Below are 18018 nucleotides of genomic sequence, written 5' to 3'. Positions count from 1 at the left end.
TAAAATTAGATTGATATCAATTGAGTATATACTGGAATTTGCCAATATAAATGCATTTGTGTCAGAGGGCATTTGTGTCTTGACTAAGAGACAAATAGAAGGTTTGCACCTTCATCATCACTTGCCAGAAAATCAAAGGGACAGAAGTAAACAACTGAAGTAAAGGATCCAAAAAGACTGGTCTTATAAAAGGTGCTGTAATGAACAGTCTCAGTTGAGGAAACTGACTTCTTAGTCTTCTGAGACTGGAGCTATGAAATCACCACCAACCAGGTGTGCATTCCACATCTGATAGACAAACTCTCCTCTAATATCAGTCTGTGTTTCCATCCTAGGTAATTCTCTTGATATTAAATTACCTCACAAGGGTAGTAACAGAGAAACTCCTGCTTCCTGTAACGCCTAGATGATACAGCTTAAAAAATGCTTTATGCCCAAAACAGGTAAAACACTAACATGAATTGTTTGTGCTATCAAACATCTTGGCAGTATAATACATAAATAAGAAATTTGTGTTGATTTCCCTTTTATTTCAAAAGCTTTAGAATGTCATGTGTGAAATCCACTGCCATTGAAGTCAAAAGCCACCCTACTACTGTTTTCAAAACAGGCTTCATTTCACCTAATGATTTTGTAAAATATACACATAATGAAATAAGAAAATTTCTTACTGTTTACTTACTCTTAGTCCTAATCCATTACCATTAATTTGCACAACTCCCCCCAGTATTCATTCTACCCATGGAAGTGTGGGCATCTTCTCTGTTTTCAATGGGACAGCGAGTTTGAAGATTAAGCCAATCTCATGTTAATTAAAAATTAGTAATAGAACTAAAAAGACGTGTGCAAATATCTTCTGCCAGATGAGGAGAACTCAACAGTGCCATCAGAATCAGAACTGAAATAAAATTCTATTTGCTCAAGTTTTATGGCAATGCACCTGCATTCTTGGGGATTTTTTATAGTTTCCCTCTATTACCAACCTTGCATTTTCATGACTAGAAAGGAAATTACTTCCCTTTTGGGAGGAGTTCACATTCTTTGCTAATGATATCCAAGATCTTGTTCAGCCACACATAGATTTTTTGCAAGACTTCATTGAGTTGATCAACATTTAACACTTCCAGAGGAACAGCAGATGTAATCCCTTAACTGGAAATCCTGCAAGGTTTAAGTGATAATGAGTGAATCCTGCAAGAAATTACAAATTCGTACTGCAAAACTGTAGTATTAGGCAGGATGATTTACAGTATGAAACTGCTTAGATCTATACTATTAAAAAACAAGTTTCTAGGTTTTTTGTTTTTTTTTTTTTCTTATTACACAGTGAAGTTACAGAAGTACTAGTAGCATCTTCTAAAGGAAAATTAAGATTTTTCACTTTAAATGTGGGAATATTCAGTAGGAGATGATTACACTTACTGTAGTTAATGTGTAATCCGGTCAAATTCTGCTTCCAAAAGATCAACTTGAACCCCAGCTGTACTGAGATCAAATCCCATGCAGAAGAAAATAAAATGGGGGGAGAAGTGAAGCAAAGAGCATTAAGACTTAAAAAAAAAAAAAAAAAAAAAATCAAAATAGATGGAGAGACTGAAGAATGAGAAAAAAGGAGTGAGAAACAGCATTTTTCTGGAAAATACAATACTCTTACTCAACCTGAATTCTGTTATAGCTGATGCAAAGTCTCCTTTGTTGTATATGGGTTTTGCAGTGAGCCCAGTAAAACCGTAGAGAGTGGGTATGAACCAGTTAGTGCTTTAGGATTCATTCTCCTCAACACATACATAGGTCTTTCATATAAATCACTAATTTTCCCACTTGCAAATTACACCCAAACCACATGGATTTAAAACCATAAATCACTATAAATCCAAAATGGCATGTTTAAATTGGACACCATTCACTTTTCTTCCAATTATCTATTTTATCTCGTCTCTTTTTCCTGCCACTGGTCTGTGATTATAAGTACAGCTTTATTCACACTTAATGCAGTTAAAATTACTCGTGTCACATTCTAGACAGACAGATCAAATAATGTATGTTAAAAGAGTTTGCTCATCTAAGTCCGTAACGGGAGTGATCTCACATGGCCCAGATGATAGTGACATTAAACAAGAACAATGTCCAGAGACTGGCAAAAGTGTGATGACAGTTATTTTTCCACATAAATCAGAAAGAAAAAAAACACAGAGAACTTATGAGTATCTGGAAGAAAGAGAGTAAACAAGTTATGGGGAGACACATCACATATGCAGATGATGCTGTGGACAAATTTACTTCCAGCGACATTCATGGAAATGTTGTTCTTGGCTTTCCCTTAATCTGCACCGTGTGTTAATCTTTCTGCTCAGCTTAACACTAGGTAGAAGGCCAAGACAGACCAATTATCTTACACAACAGATGCTGAGATCAGATTGTCAACAGCATACTGAAGCTCAGATCACAAATACTGTCAAGCTTAGTATGGTCCTGGATTTACATATCCTAAGCATTTGCAAAAACACATTCCAGTTTGGAATAACTTGGAGTCCCTAAAGAAACAAGACTTAGCTAGGAGGTAGCTGAGAGCAGTTTCCTAAACTGTGTGTCAGCTGATACAGATGGTGTGAGCATGCTGGCCCTCTCAGAGGCAGTTTGCAGGGATCTGTGTGCCCAGCTGCACTGCCACAGGCTGGAGGCATCCGGCTGTTGCAGCTGGGGAAGCTGAGGAGGGAGCAGTCCTTCCTGCCTCAGCCAGCACCCCAGCCTCTCTGACAGACTTAGTGGGTGCTAATTTGTCAAAAAGGCCGCATGTTTTCCACATTAGAGCTCCTCCATGGCTGGGTGAGGAATGCAGTGCAACCAGATAGTCATTTGGACATAACTGTTTTCACTGCTTTTCATTTCCAAACAGCTGCCCGCTCTCTGCTTCAGCACGTCACACTCTACGTTACCAGCTTTGGTCCACTTTCACATGCCATTCCCAAGGCAGGTATAAAATGAGGAGTGAGGCTCACAGCTGTTGGCAACCTATATATCAAGACATCTGACATGTTCCTCCCACAGACAGACTTTCCATCCTCTGGCTAAGACAAATCTGTTAAACTTCATAGCCAGACTAAAAAGAGATGGGAAAATTCTCTTTTTTCCAGGTATAATGTGGTTTGCAGCATATGATCAAATAGTCTCTCCCTTCCTCAACAATGCTAAGCAAACACCACGGGTGTTTGCTTAGTTGTTCCTAATGGGAAGCCACTCAGCAGAGCCCTTGCAGAATAACTCACATGGGTGCAGCTGCTGCTGGTGAGGGTCAGCATGTGGCAGGCTGTGAAAACAGCCAAGCCAGGGGCAGATGCAGCTGCTGCCTCCTGCCAGGCCATGAACCTCTCTCTGTTTGCTTCAGTTTCCAAGTGCCCAGTGACAGCAGAAATGCTGACCGAAGTGAACACAAAGTTATTTTTTCTCCATTGATAAATAATAATACTGCATCTGCCAGTCCCTGTGTACTGTTTAGGAGTGAACAAGAAAATGAAATAACAATCTGTGTTCTACAAATAAAGCTCCATACAAACTATTTACTTTTCCCCCCACAAAAAAATCTATTTTGAGTAATAGGAATTTCAGGTATATTTCCAACTGTTGTGTTTACAGTGTAACATAAATGTGAAGGGGGAGATGAATTGCAATAATATAATAAACAGTTCATAGAAATGAATATAAACATTACAGTTTTGTAGCTCTCCTGTGAATTGAACGGATTCCTGTAAGCTTTTGTTTAAAAACAACTGGGAAACAATACAAGCCCTAAATGATTTAAACATACTTCTGAAATATTAACATTACTCCAAATACTTCCTTTTCTCAACTGCTTTTCCTTAGTGTGCAGATTTGGATGAGGTGGATTACCTGGTTAGCTGAGATCTTACTTCAAGCTGCTGTCAGCAAGAAAAGCAGAAAATGCACAGGACAACATTATTGCACAAAAGAAGTGCTGAAACTAGAAGGTCCACTCACTGTAATGGCCCATTTGTGCCAAAACATTACCCACTTCTGATGGCAATCACACTGTACCTGCTAATTACTCATACTTATGGGTGTCATGTTGGCTTTTGCTACTTAATTTGATAATAGACATAGCACACATGAAGGGATTCTTAGAGAAAACCAGGAAAGGAGTAGATAAAAATAACACAGTCTGTAAATATGTATTTTTTGTTTTAACTCACATTAGCATCACATGAATTTTCTATGTGTGCAATATATATATCAGAGCTGACAAAAGATGAGACAGACAAAAGAAAAAACCAATAATGGTTTAATAGATTAAAGATGAGAAAAAAGAAACAAAAGGATCAAGTAATAATATGTTTAATTTACCTATATTATGCCAATTATGGACATTTTCTTCCCTTCATGTGTAACACTTCACAGGGAATCATTCATGGCTGTGAAGTCTTTGGGGAATACTCCTATCTTTATACTACAGACAATCCATAAGACACAGCATCCCCACCTCAATGTCACACATTTCCTGAATCATCAGATTAAAAGAACAAAACAAAGAAAGTGTGAATCCTACTAGGATACCAAAACATCACAGGATTTCTAATGTTACAATTATTATAGCTGCAACAGTTGCTGCTGTCTGCTTACATTTTCAATAGAAAAGGACAATAAAACAGAAGGTTTATGTGGCTTAGGTGCGGTTTCCATTTCAGATTTAGGGATGAAATCTCTTTAGCTCTCTCTCATCTGTTTAGAAATTCTGTGTCCTAAACACTGACATTTTTTGTTGGAATACAAGAGAGGCCAAGACTATGTTTCCTAAGTGCCACAATACCGTGCTGATGGTAAAGCCCTGCAGAAACAGTAATGTTAAATACAGCTTACTGCAAACACAGGAGATATTTTTGGATTTTATTATCTATACCTGTGAGGATTAGTACCAGAAAACTATTGCTAGGAAAAGACCAAAAAATTGCTGATATATCACAGCACTAGAATTGTGTTGGTTTATAAAATGTGTTTGGTAACCATGGGTACTGAACAATTTCATAAGGACTTCACATAATCTAGGAACTATAAATAGATTTGGAACCAAGTAGGAGCTTAACGGCAGTATCCATGGGTTGGGAAGCACAATATTCTTTGTAACATAATTCATTTATATGTGTTCCAACAAGCATTTTTAAGGTATTTAAGGCAATACTGTAATATCTTTTTTTTTTTTTTTTCTGTATTTCTTCTTTTCTAGCATACCCTCCCTATCACTTGCAACTCCATCAAGCTGAGCCTGGGTGATAATAAACAAGGGAGTCATCATAAGCTGTCACTCTATGTGTTTAAATTTTAGAGGAAAGAGTGCAGAATAATGTGTACTAGCCAACATTAAGAAAAATAAACCATGCAAAAGATGCATGGAGTATTATTCAAGAACCTGACAGAAACTACTGCTAAAACACAATTAGAAGCCTTTCTTCAAATAATTTTTTTAACCCTCTGCACAATTTCTTACTGCATCTTACCTGAAGACAAATGGATAAATATAGTAGGCATTTTCCTGCCTGAACTGTACAGGACAATACAGTATATTCAGGTAACTTGGTTATTCAAATAATTCAAGTCATGGTCTAAACCACTTCAAAACAAAGCTAACAATCAATTTGGTTCAGTATTTCAAGTTCTGAAGAGAACTTAGGAATTCATGGTAATACAGAGAACTCTGCTTCAACAGAAGAGGGGCTGCTAAGATTATAACTTCTATTCATATTCCAGCATCCTTCATCACCCTCACCTCTTCTTTTAGTGTCTGTGCTTTAAGAGGAAAAAAAAAAAACAAACTTGGAGATGTAAACAGAAGAAAAAAAAGTAGCACCTTGTTTCAAGATTTCTTAGACAACTTAGAATGAAAACACTTTGGCCTCACAAGCTGAACTTTTTGTCAACTTTGTGAACTTTTCTGATGAACTACTTCTATTTGAGTGACTTACTCCTACCTTTATTCAGTCTTCTTTCATGCAGTATTAGCAAAAGCTATATACGTATGTCTTTTCTATAAATGAACTCCCATCCAATCACCAACATCTCTAACTTCATTTTAAGAAATGCTTCAAATCTGAACTATCCAGCCTAATGGGGGCTGTGGCCTAATATTCCAACTCTGCTGAGAATCAAAGCAATAATACAGGGGGACTTGAACCACAAGCTACAGTTCAAGTTAGCATAATTCATCATCTGTTAATCAAAACACTCTGCAGTCCAAGGCTGTGGCTAGGCTGGGTGAAATCACTGGCAGCAACGCTTGCAGTGAAGACAAAGGCTGGGAACACACCAAGCTAAATCCAAGCAAATGCTCCACCAGTTTTCCTCTGTCAAAGTAATTCATGGGTACTCAGTTTTTGATGGGAAAGACTAAATTAATTTAACACAAATGGTCTTTTTCTAAAGGCTAACTAGCGTATGGATTTATACTTACGTAGCTGGAGCTAATTACAGATTTATTTTCAAGCTTTTTGGCTACCCTTCTCATTACAGTGGAAAAATATGTACGATGCAACATTAAGGCAAAGAAGTGTTTTTCTCATCCTACCAAGAAGTTTCAGTTATTATGATTCTTGTTTTAACATAAAAATCACCAGTAATCTTTGGCAGTACTGCCTGGCCACAAGGAGCTTCTCAGCTAATAACTGAGTATTATAATTACTTACCTATGAGTGTTAAAAAAGTTAACTTACTGAGGGTTCACTTGCACTCTATGCACTGACAGAGGGAAAGATGCTCCAGGGAGCTCAGAGGGGACACAAGATGCATGCTGGGGCTCTCCAACCCTAGCACACCAGCAACGAACCCAGCTGCCAGACCTGCAAAGATCCCTCACCCAACTGCCAAAAGAAACACACCTTTGCAAGAAGTACAGCACAAGAACTGAGATGAAGGAGAAGGCCAGGAGGACAGTTGCCATCCCACTCTGGAGGTGACAGGTCATTTCCCAGCAGTCTTAGTGTTTCCCCATATGTGCCTGGGACCACATTTTTGATCATTAGCCAGAATTTTTTTTCATGCATGACTATTTTTGTGATCATAAAAAGAATACTTAGGATAAAAACGGTGTTAAAACAAACCCTACCTTTTCCTTAGCTTATTCCAAAGTTGTGCTTGACTTCATATTCATTAGTAGGCATCCTCATAGTCAAGACTGACATTCAAGCAAATACTGTAGTCTAATTAATTTTCAGGAATCAAGTCCAGTGTATACAGCACTCTTACTTGCATATCTTTCAGCAGAAACATGTCCATTTAGGTAGGAATTTAGGTATGAATTTAAAAAAAACCTTAAAACTTAACCTTGGTTTTGTTTTTCAGTATCCCCTACAGAAGAAAATTGATGCCAATTATCCCACTAGATAGTACTTTCTTTACTGAGGGTTAGAATCTTAATGCAACAGTAAATTAGGCTTCCTTTTAGAAAGCACAGGAACTTCATTAATTAGCATCATTTGCAGATGTGGCCACACACCAAAATGGTTGGCTGCCAAGCATTTTGCTTCTCATCAGTCAAAAAGTCAAAGACTCATCACAAAGCAGAACAGTGTTTGGCAACTTACAAAGAGAAGTAAACCAGGCTATAATTTACATACACAACGTGTCTATCAAGCTGACAGACATATACCTGCCTACCTGATGGCGAGTGTGTATACGTCCATGAGAACAGATGCAATGTAAGTCTTATCTTTGTGTCAGTAGCTCCTTTTTTGGACATTAATTCTAAGAATTAGCAGCTTCCATAAATTCCAGAGAAAACTGAAAGTACAGTAGAAATTAATACGTCTTCAGTTCAAGCCATTTTATTTTCTTCAGAAGCTACACCAAAATTTGTTCCAAAGTTTTACCCTGACTAGAATTTTCATTAGTTGCTAAAAGGAAGTAAATTATTTTGCTCTTTCTCTGCTTCTCCAGTGAAGTCAGATCACAAAAATAAACAATAAGAGCAATTTTACTTTATCTAAACATGAAGTATAGGACAGAAATGAAATTATAGAAAAAATATACGATGAATCACGTAGTAGACCAGTAATTGGTTAAAATGAAAAATAGGGCACCATTATAATCACTTACATTGAAGAAATTCTAGTTCATGGAAGAAAATTTAGAGACAGAGTAAGATGATATTTTAAGAAATATTTTTTAAAATATGCACTAATTAAAACAGAAGGAGACTGTAAATTCTTAAATACTTTTTTTCTAGGTCTATATTACTAATAATCTCCAAACATTCCATTTACTTCTCTAGCATGAACATATTTGGGTCTCACAGTAAACCAAGGATGTTCTCAATTTATCATCTGCTCAACAGCTTTGAAGGTTTAGAAGAGATTCTGAGTATTCTCTGAAAGTCAACGATGGAACATATGTCTGAACACAGCCTTATCAAGCAAGCCAGCTATTGAAGAAATTGAAACCTGCTTCTCCAACAGCAGAAAATATTCATCTGTGGAGTCCTGCAAATACATACACTGTCAATGTAGAACAAAGCAATTAATAATAAAAGATTAAGAAAGAGTTTAATTTGCATCCATTAAGAGCGTTCATTTCTTTGATCAACATTATCTAATAGAAAGGGCATATGACAGTAAATGGTTTAGAGCGAACACCTGGGCTCTCTCCCAGATTTAGTGGGACTTTTAAAAAAATTTATAAATCAACGTGATTAATCTTCCTATCAAACCCTGGCTTGTTTTTCCTTGTCTGAGGTCAGGTTGACATGCATCTCCCACAGATTTATGCACCAGTGTAGTCTTCCTGTGAAATTCAGTTTTGGAAAAAAGTCTATCCAACAACCATGGTCACCCCCTCCCATATGGCTACAGATACTCTGTATTTTAATGTTTATGTTAACCTTACAGCACACGTGATCTTACAAAAGACACTAAGCATATTGGTTTTCCACCTCCAGTTCCAATTCCAGACAAAAACAGTACTCTAACATTTTATGGAAAATAAGCTGGTTAGCTCTTTCTAAAACTTAAGCAAACTGTTACGAACTCAGATTTAAAGATTCAGTATTTTGAGGTAACTGATCTTCATTTTGTTTATGAGAAAAAAAAATATATGTTTTATTAAAAACTAAAAATTACCTTTATTTTTCGTACTTTTTCTCTCCCTCCCCGCCCTGAATTTCTGTGTTTTCTGTGCAAGGGGCAGGAGAAAGGGGAGACAAGACATTGTGGATTTTGCCACGGATAGCTTCTCTGATTTGAAAGACCACAGCACTTCTCCATTCCTTACACAATAATATTCAGTATTTGCTAAGTGCTTAGGGTCTGCTGCTAAGGGATGTTCAAGGAAGAAACAGACAGCTAAAGCTAGGGCACATCAGTTTTGGCCAGACAGTCAGTGACTCCTATAAAGAAGGTAACAATCTGTTAGGTAAGAAGATAGTGTGTTATGAAGACATTAGATAGTTCTCCCTTCTTCCCCTTCTGACTTCTGTTTGATAATAGTCTCCTCTTAGTTTTAGATGTCTAGCTCTCAGGCAACCAAAAAAAAAAAAATTGTTTCTTAGACCTGATTAAAACCAACAATGTACAGCACAGGTATTGCAAAAGTCAAAGCAATATAGGCAGAAATTTATTCAGACATGTTGTTAACACTGCTTAGATAGCGAGAGCTCTTGTTCTTGCTAAAGTAAGTGCAGATTTTAAGGTTAACTTAAAAACGTTAATTACTATAAAATCTAAATGCTGTTTAAAAGGAAATACAGATAGCCCAGTAAGTTCAGCTTCCAGTATAGTATCATGAATATCTGCATTTCAAAGAACTAAGCTAACATGAAACTGCAAAATGGAGGCCAAGAGGTTCTTCTCTTAGTTCTTCCTTGGACAGACTTCCAACTAGTTTCATATGAGACAGTAAGCTGTGTGGAAACTTCAGGTTTTCTATTAAAATTCAAACTCAGAAAGAGCTTTTTCATCCATATTATCATTCTTAGGGGCTGTTTTATCTTTTCCAAGGGACAAGCACAAATTCCACCACTGCTCTATTAAATGCCTGTTGCAAGGATGAATAATTCTAAGGCTGAAGCCTCCCACTGTTACTGTGGTTTCAAAGCTTCTGTTTCTGGTAATAGTAATTAACCTTAGAAAACATACCTTGTAGGGCTACTGATTTGAAGAAGAACCAGGCATCCTAAACACAGAAAATCAACTCTGAAATGGGCCCATTTTTGCTTCCTGTTTCTAGAAAGCTTTTGGTGAACAATAACATAAGCTGCAGGACAACACTGCTTCTCTGTACTATTTCGACAATAAAACAGGCCAATATTTTATAGAATTCAAATTGGCAGCTTTAATGCAGGGTAAATGCGTGGCTGGACCAAAATACAAAGAAGTTATTGATGCAAAATCATATAATAAGGTCATTCATGTGTTATGTTTCTACCTAGACTATAATGAAACTAGTAGAGCAAGATTTTTTATATCAAGTGGCATCTTTGATACTTTATATGCTTTGAAATTGCTCACTTTTAAAAAATGCACTACTAATTCCACTAGGAAACATACACAAACTAGGAAACACACAGAAATACTTACCTATATTTATGCTTATCTAATATAAAAGTGAAACAACTTGCTAAGATAAAAACATTCAACCAGCAGTTCCTTGCCTATATTTCCCCTTGTATTTTTTCTCGAGGGCGTATATACACTGCCTGAAGCATCTTCTTTGGTTTCTTTAACATTAGCAACAATAGTACTAAGCTTTCTAAACAAAGCTTTGATCTTGACAGGATATAATGAAACCCATCTTATACTTACTTAATTTTAAAATAAATGCCCTTGGGAAAGTGGTGGGGGAGAGGCTGGGGGAATGCAAGAATAACTGAAGAATCAATGAGTGGCCTGGAGCATTAATCAAACTCCAATTGGGGGGCAGAAAGACTCTCTGAGGAGATACTAAACACCAATTTGCAAGTTCTAATGTAAGACTGAAGTTAGGAAAACAGCCATAAAATTTTCTAATGTTCATATCTTTGGGCAACTGCAAAAGTCAAAGTAATTTAGTAGGTACACGTTATAAAATAACTAGGATGTTTTAAAGAATAACATTTTAATCCTTTTTTCAGGAAAACTTTCAAACCTTGGGAGGCACTTCCCTGACAAGTGCTTTTCCTTGCCTCTGCCTTCCATTAGAGCTATGCCAAGTTTGGATATGGAAAGTGTCATGGAAGCACTCTAGGGACTAAAGACTAAAATTTGTAAAACCAACATAAAAATACTTTATGTAACTTTAAAAAAAAAATTGTACTTGTAAAGCAATGTTTTTATTTTTAATTTAAGGTTTTAAATCCACAATATTTTGTTGGGTTTTTTTGCTTAAATTAATTCAAAGGGAAATTTCTTGACCTTAGGCTTTTTAATTAGGCAGGGCTGAAATAGTTTTAACTATCTTAATGCAAAAACCTATGTAGATTAACTTCAGAGGCATAAGAAGTGCTCAGCAAAGTGCATTTCTGAGTTGGCAAGAGGGATAACAAAAACCAGAAATGCCAATGATTTTGGAGATTCATACGTAATTAATTTCACCACAAAACTGGAGATCACTGAAAGCTGTAGTAAATCAGGGAACTGCTGAAGTAACCTGTTTCCAGGACAGCTCTTATAATACAAAATTAACCTAGGTGATAAACTCCCAAGAAGCTTTCATTTTATGAATTAGGGCCTTCAGGGTTCATGCTATATATAAATTAATAAGGTCTCTGTATTGTGATGAAAGTTTGGCCTCTTTTTGCCTTCTGTTGACTGACAAAGCAGACAGCTTTCATGAACAGAAAGCCAGAAATGAGAAATGAGAAATGAGTGTGTGAACATTGTCAGGAACACACCACAGAACATCCTGGAGCTCCAGGGTCCCTGCCTAATACCCAGCACATCAAAGAAGGCCATTCACAAGGAGAGAGAAATGAGAAGCCTCTTCAGCACCAGTCATGCTGCTCCTCTGCCTACTGACAATCAGATCTTTTTATGGCATCACAGTACATGCTCCCAAAATCACCATGACTTCTGAAAATCTTGGCCTGGTGAATTTGCCTGAACCTGTCCTTTCACAGGATGTGATGTCAGACAGCTTGTACTGTCATCTGTAAAACAAAAATGTTGGGCAACAGACATGAAGATGGGTCCAAGGCACTGCTGGTTAACTAAGTGGGACAGAGGTACAGAAAAACACTGTAGAACAATCATCGTGCAAACACAAAGGGATGTTTAAGGATTTCTTAACTGCAAAGGCAACGGAGCACAAGATGAAGGGAGATCTGACTTGGAAAATTCTGCAGCTGTAGGTATGCTAAAAGATGATGAGTTCAGAAGGTGCTCACCCCACTTGTCCCCCAGCCTTTCGGAAGATATAAAACTTCATAGATTTAAAAAATTGCCTAGAAGAACCAGTAAGGCTCAGCAGTAACACAAATAACTGGGCAGACTAAACCCACCTGCTCCAAATTTTCCCAAATTCTAATGAAAACTAACATTTTGTGATATAATATCTGCCACTGTATATTATTTCACTGTTGCTAAACTACGGCGTTTAAGGTGACATTAGCAGTAGATTGATTTAATTTCTGTTTAAAAGGGAAATACACAATTTTAATTCCATTTACTTTTGCAATGCCTTTTTAGCTCAGCTCTGACAGAAAGGAAGTCAGACATCTGGATAAATGAGCTAGGTTGATTGAATATTGATAAGCCAATTTTTAATTTATCAAGGTTATCTAGAGGTGCTAAACTGACGCTGCATACTAACAAGAAATATCAACACACTAAGTGATGTGTGCAGTGAAATATTTCTTTGGGGAAACAGCTCTGGGTGGACTGGAATTATTAAAATTAGAACCTTGCATAGATAGAAAGTGATTTCTTCCAGGCAAACTAAAAGCAGGTGAGAAGGGTGACAAAGGCTGAGATGAAAAGGTGGCAAATTTATACTTTGCACAGTCTGCAACATAAATCCTGACATAAATCAAATCAGTATGGATGGGAGAAAAAGAGAGCGAGAGCTACCTTTGTGAAAAGTAGAGTTAACATGGCACAAAAAATGCTAATGTTTCACTTCTCCAAATTTTCACAGCAAGCTAGGTTACCACTCCACACTTTACAACACACTCTCTATATTGTCAAAAATCTGCAAGGCTTGGCAGCCCCTACAAAAGACAAGGTCCAAGCAACTGAGAGGAAGCAACTATGCATTCTTCAGCCTTGAGAATTCAGAAAAGAGCAGAGTGCATTGTAGCAAGAATAATACCAGAAAACTATGCAAGATTTCAGAAGAGCACAGATTCCTCTCTTGCTTCAGAGAAGAAATGTAATACAACGACATTTTATAGCAGCACTGGATCAATCTCAGATGTTTTCATGTTTTCATTAGAGATAAGTAATTAGAATATTTCATTTAATAGATTGATCAGTAACTTATAAGCAATATGAGATTCAAGTGTACATCAGTATGGGAAGCAAATACTAGAAATAAGGCTTTTTTTTCAGGATTTCTTCCTCTCATGAAGCTAAATGTACTGAAGCCTTAATTAAGAACATTTCTGTGTTTTAGCTTCTGCTTACTCACTACATCAGCAGTAAGCAGGGTAACTGTGGCCCTTTACACACATCCTGACTGAACCCAGCCAGGACAGTCACAGACAGTGGAGTCTCAACATTGACTGCTAGTAGCAAAGCACTAAGCAGGAATGTTCTGCCACAGCTTTTAAGATCTGATTTAACAGATTACTGCTCTGACTGCTGGTCCTGAATGAATGAAAAGTCTCTGATACAAATTTCCTTTGTGAATATTAATTTTTATACCTATCCCAGCTCTGCAAGACCTTAATTTCTGTAATCTTTCATCTATACCCATAAAAGTATGGGTCATATGGACTGAGACAGCATTCCTCCTTACTCAGACCATGAATAACTCCTTTCATCAATTCCTTAAACACGTTTTGCTGATATTCTCTCAAAGTTTCACAGTTTGTAGCAGATTCCTGCTGTAGCTGCTTTATATCTCAGAGACAGACACAAAAATTTCTTACAGCATTTGTTTCCCCAAAGAGAAATACAACTGAGTAGACTCAAGAGAGTGTCCCCATCACATGTAGGATTCTAGTAGTTTGCTTTTCGTATTTTCATTAATCTACATGCTTTTGTGATTTTTATCCTGTACGAGATCAATTACTCGCCAGCTTGATGTACCTGCTCAGTTCAGGGTCTGCACTGATCTAAGTTAATTTCTCCATACTTCATTAACTTGGTTTCTCTTTCATTTGGGATATCCCATTTGCCATTTCAGATGCAAATTCTTTCACACCCTGTACATCTGCCCTTGGTGATTTTGGAGCTGAATTATCTTTCTTGGTACTTCACAACTGGCTGCAATTCAGCACAAGTGACACTATTTGCTGCTAGCGTTTTTGTAAAAAATTTGTAAAATCTGCTCTTTCACTACTCCCCCTCCATCCCCCACCCTCTCATTTGGGTAGACCCATCCAATAGAACAATCTGCTATCAAAACAGGTCTCTGAAAAGCTACTTTTTGATTCTGTCTTAGCATCCACCTATTTACTCTACCATCTCCAACACAAGTAACAACATAGTTATAAGTGCATTATTTCTAAAAGCTGACCTTCATGTTTGCATGCAAAACACATCACATTTCTTATTTGTTCTGAACATACTCATGTTTCAGATGGTTACAACCAATAAATAATCCAGGAAGTTTCCTACCAAAAAATAGACCCCCCCCAAACAAAAGCATAATAATAATCCAATTTCTATAACATTTGAGCAGTAATTAAAAAATAGGCTATTCATATGTGATGCCTGAAGCTACAAATTAGGCACAGATTCTGTTTTATTGCTTTGTCACATCCCCCTCAAAGAGTATGCAAAGGAGCCTAGTGAAGCTGGAACTGATAGAGGCATAGTCTGAATTTGATGTCTTTTGAATGACCCATACTGCTGTCATGGTTCAATTCTTCTTATCTCTTAGACTGTATTAATTGGAAATAGAAATGTGAAATATTAAATTGATAATGCACAGCCTTTAATTTCCTTCAGACATTATCATACTGCATCAAATTTCACAGTCTGTGTGAATTAATGATGCATCTCCATATCTGCATGATAGAGGGATGTGACAACGTTTACATCTGATACTATTAGAGTCTCTTCAATGATAATCATTAACAAGGCCATTAATGAGAACGTATTTCCCTGAGGCTCTATGGTCATTTGATATTGCAATCTAAACCTATACTCTCCAGGAACACTATTCAGAAAGCAGTGAAGTCCCTGAACTATACAAAGGTTATCAGCCAAGTTATTTCACTGAGCATAAAAAATGAGGGAGACTTCCTTAAGTAGTGGCAGTAGAGAAGATTAAAGTATGCCATTGTCTTTTTTTGTTTTAAACCAATAACTGTATTAAAGATACATTGGCTGAAAGCTGCACCCAATGGCTTTAAATAACTTTTAGAAGGTTGTACTTAACTGGAATAAGAAGGTTCAGAAACTCATCGCACTGATTAATATAATCACCTAATAATCACAATTGACTTCTTAAAACACAAATCCTGTTGGCTTGAAGTCTGTACCACAATTTACACAGATTTGACTAAAATAAGAACTACTGTAGTATGCAATTCCTTATTCATCAGCTAGTGAAATGATCTGTTCAAGAAACAGAAAAATTACTTCCATTTCAAAATTATTCTACTATAAAAATGTGCTCAGCTTTCTGTTTCCTATGCAGCTATTTTCACCTCAAGCCTAACAATCAATAATTCACTCTACACCAGGCATCTAAGCTGGCAGCTTCAAAGCAGCAAATATAGTGGACAAAAATAGACAGCTGTTCCCAAGTCCTAATACTTACAGCAAGAGTCAAATGCTGCAATGCCTTCCTGAATTAGTCTGGCAGGAAGCAGAGTTTCAGACTCCTGGGTCCTGTACTTGCCATCCTCCACCTCTGTTAAATCAAAAGTTTGCTGGAGTCACTAGAATATTAAGTCCTCTTTTAAATATGTATTTTTGAGGAGGATTTTTTTTTTTTTTCTTAAAGTGTCACAAAACCATTCTCAGCTATTCATTCTTATCATTAAAAGGTGCCCATGAAGGCAGAATTTCCCAGAATGTCAGCATTATGTAAAGCAAAAGAAATTATGCCCAAGGTGAAAAGAAGTGTGAACTGGTAAACTGAAGCCATGGGTAGCCACTCCTGGAAAAATTATCCCTATAGCCTGCAGGTTCACTACTGACATAGTCCTGTTTTACCACAAATCTGCCCTGGCCCTGATGGATTTTGCTTTTGCAGGTAAACATCCATTTATCTTAAAGTATTACAGAAGCTGAGAGGTCACCAGCTAGAAATTAATTACTTATACTGCAATGCAAATATAAACACTTCCTTCAAGAGTTAGCGCCAATCAATAATTTTTTAGGAACATGTATTTTTTGTTACAGCAATAAAAATCTCTTCATATTTAGGAGCTATTTATGTTGTTCATTCCATGTACCATGAGAAAATCTGACTAGAGACTGACTGTTAGGACAGTATTAAATACTAATATCGATTCAGATTTATGTCATATTCATGATGTGCTCTGTGCTTTATTAGCAATCTGAAATGAGAAATAAAATAAATATGGAGGCAATCAAATCCTACTGCCTGTTTAATATGAGATTCTTTGATTTTTCTATGTGGCCTCTGCTAGAAACAGCAGAGTGAACTAGTTGAAATTTCAGTTTATCTCTGCATAGGAATTTCGGTCTGTATCAACACAACCTAGTTTCAAAAAGGTTTAAATCACTTCTATTTCCTCTTAAGTCTCTCACAGACACCTTGGGAGGTCATCTACAATACCTGTGTCTTTACTCAGTTTCCTTAGCCATGTTATACTTTCAACTTAATCCTAGAGGGGAAAACCTGCTTTTAAAATTCCCTTATTCTATACTGCTCTTAGGTGGAAAGGAAAACATATCAACAGTCATGTTAAAAGCATTGAGCTACTGAAGCTATTATTATTCTCTAAGTATTTAACCTTCAAAAACAACTTGAAATTTCACATACTATGTTATCATTTACTCAGTGATCATCAAGGTTGCTTCTAAGCAACTGCTTGTGAAATGTTACACACAGAAATGTAAAGCCAGTTTTGGTGTTATAAAATACAGTGAAGCATTTAGAAATCCAAATCTCTTCCTTCCCTCCAAAGGAACAAATTGTTTTTTCCTGGAAACCAGCATGCTGCTAGTTTCATACTATGTTTGCCAAATCTGAGCCTGGATGAATGTTTCACAGTGAAGACATAAATCCTTGGAAAGAGAACACACGTAACAAACCTGACGAGAGCAGCAGGGCACACAGGACTCGGCCATGGGAAAAAGCCCTGTGCCTGAATTAATCCCATCCAGAAATGCACAACTCCTTCATGTTCATCTTGAGTGCTTGCCTGTGTTGCTGACAACTTGTAGCATGAAGCAATATATTCATGTTTTTTTCAAAAGCCTGCAAAGAAATTAAAGAGCAGTGCTAAGTCTCTTTAGCTGAAGCAATGAATGGCAAAGAAATTCCTGAAACCACTGAAAAACCTGCTTCAGCACACAAAGATACCTGAACCACATTTGTGACAATTCACAGGAAAACACTATTTCCAAGGCCCTCGTGAAATGTCCCTTCCCCAGTACATTCACCACCTATGGTGTTCTAACAATCCTGGCTCTCATCCTTTTTTGCACTGGCTGAGCAAAATGTCAGGCAGAGATCTGCATCAACACTTCTGCAAACCCAGTTGAATTAAAATACTTAACAAAAGCATTTTTTAAAAAAATCTTCCTAGGTTTTCACTCTGCATAGCTTATTTTTTATTTAATTTTTTATTTTTTGTGATATACTGAGTGAAATTTGCTTCTCTGGGCAAACCAACTGTCTTTTATTTTTATTTTTTTTTTACTGGCTCACAGGAGCTTCTACAAACTTTATCACATCTCTTGC

The 18018-nt window shown here is 36.9% G+C and overlaps 2 long non-coding RNA genes across 3 annotated transcripts in view; one reads left to right on the top strand and one right to left on the bottom strand.

Moving 5' to 3' along the window:
• LOC127384945 (uncharacterized) overlaps nucleotides 1-8490 on the top strand; it is a 63723-nt gene extending 55233 nt beyond the window's left edge. Inside the window, exon 3 of one of the 2 annotated variants that reach the window (XR_007889539.1) lies at nucleotides 8336-8490. This is a non-coding gene — a long non-coding RNA (uncharacterized LOC127384945). The other variant, XR_007889540.1, reaches the window with a different exon arrangement.
• Nucleotides 1-17525, bottom strand: part of LOC127384944 (uncharacterized) — a 33639-nt gene extending 16114 nt beyond the window's left edge. The window contains exon 1 of the long non-coding RNA XR_007889537.1: nucleotides 17367-17525. This is a non-coding gene — a long non-coding RNA (uncharacterized LOC127384944). The remainder of the gene's footprint in view (nucleotides 1-17366) is intronic.
• Between the last annotated feature and the right edge of the window lie 493 nt (nucleotides 17526-18018).

This window comes from Apus apus, chromosome 4, assembly GCF_020740795.1.
Source record: "Apus apus isolate bApuApu2 chromosome 4, bApuApu2.pri.cur, whole genome shotgun sequence".
NCBI classification, from domain to species: domain Eukaryota; kingdom Metazoa; phylum Chordata; class Aves; order Apodiformes; family Apodidae; genus Apus; species Apus apus.
Note: the sequence above shows the minus strand (reverse complement) of the source record. Positions and strands in the feature narration are given on the sequence as shown.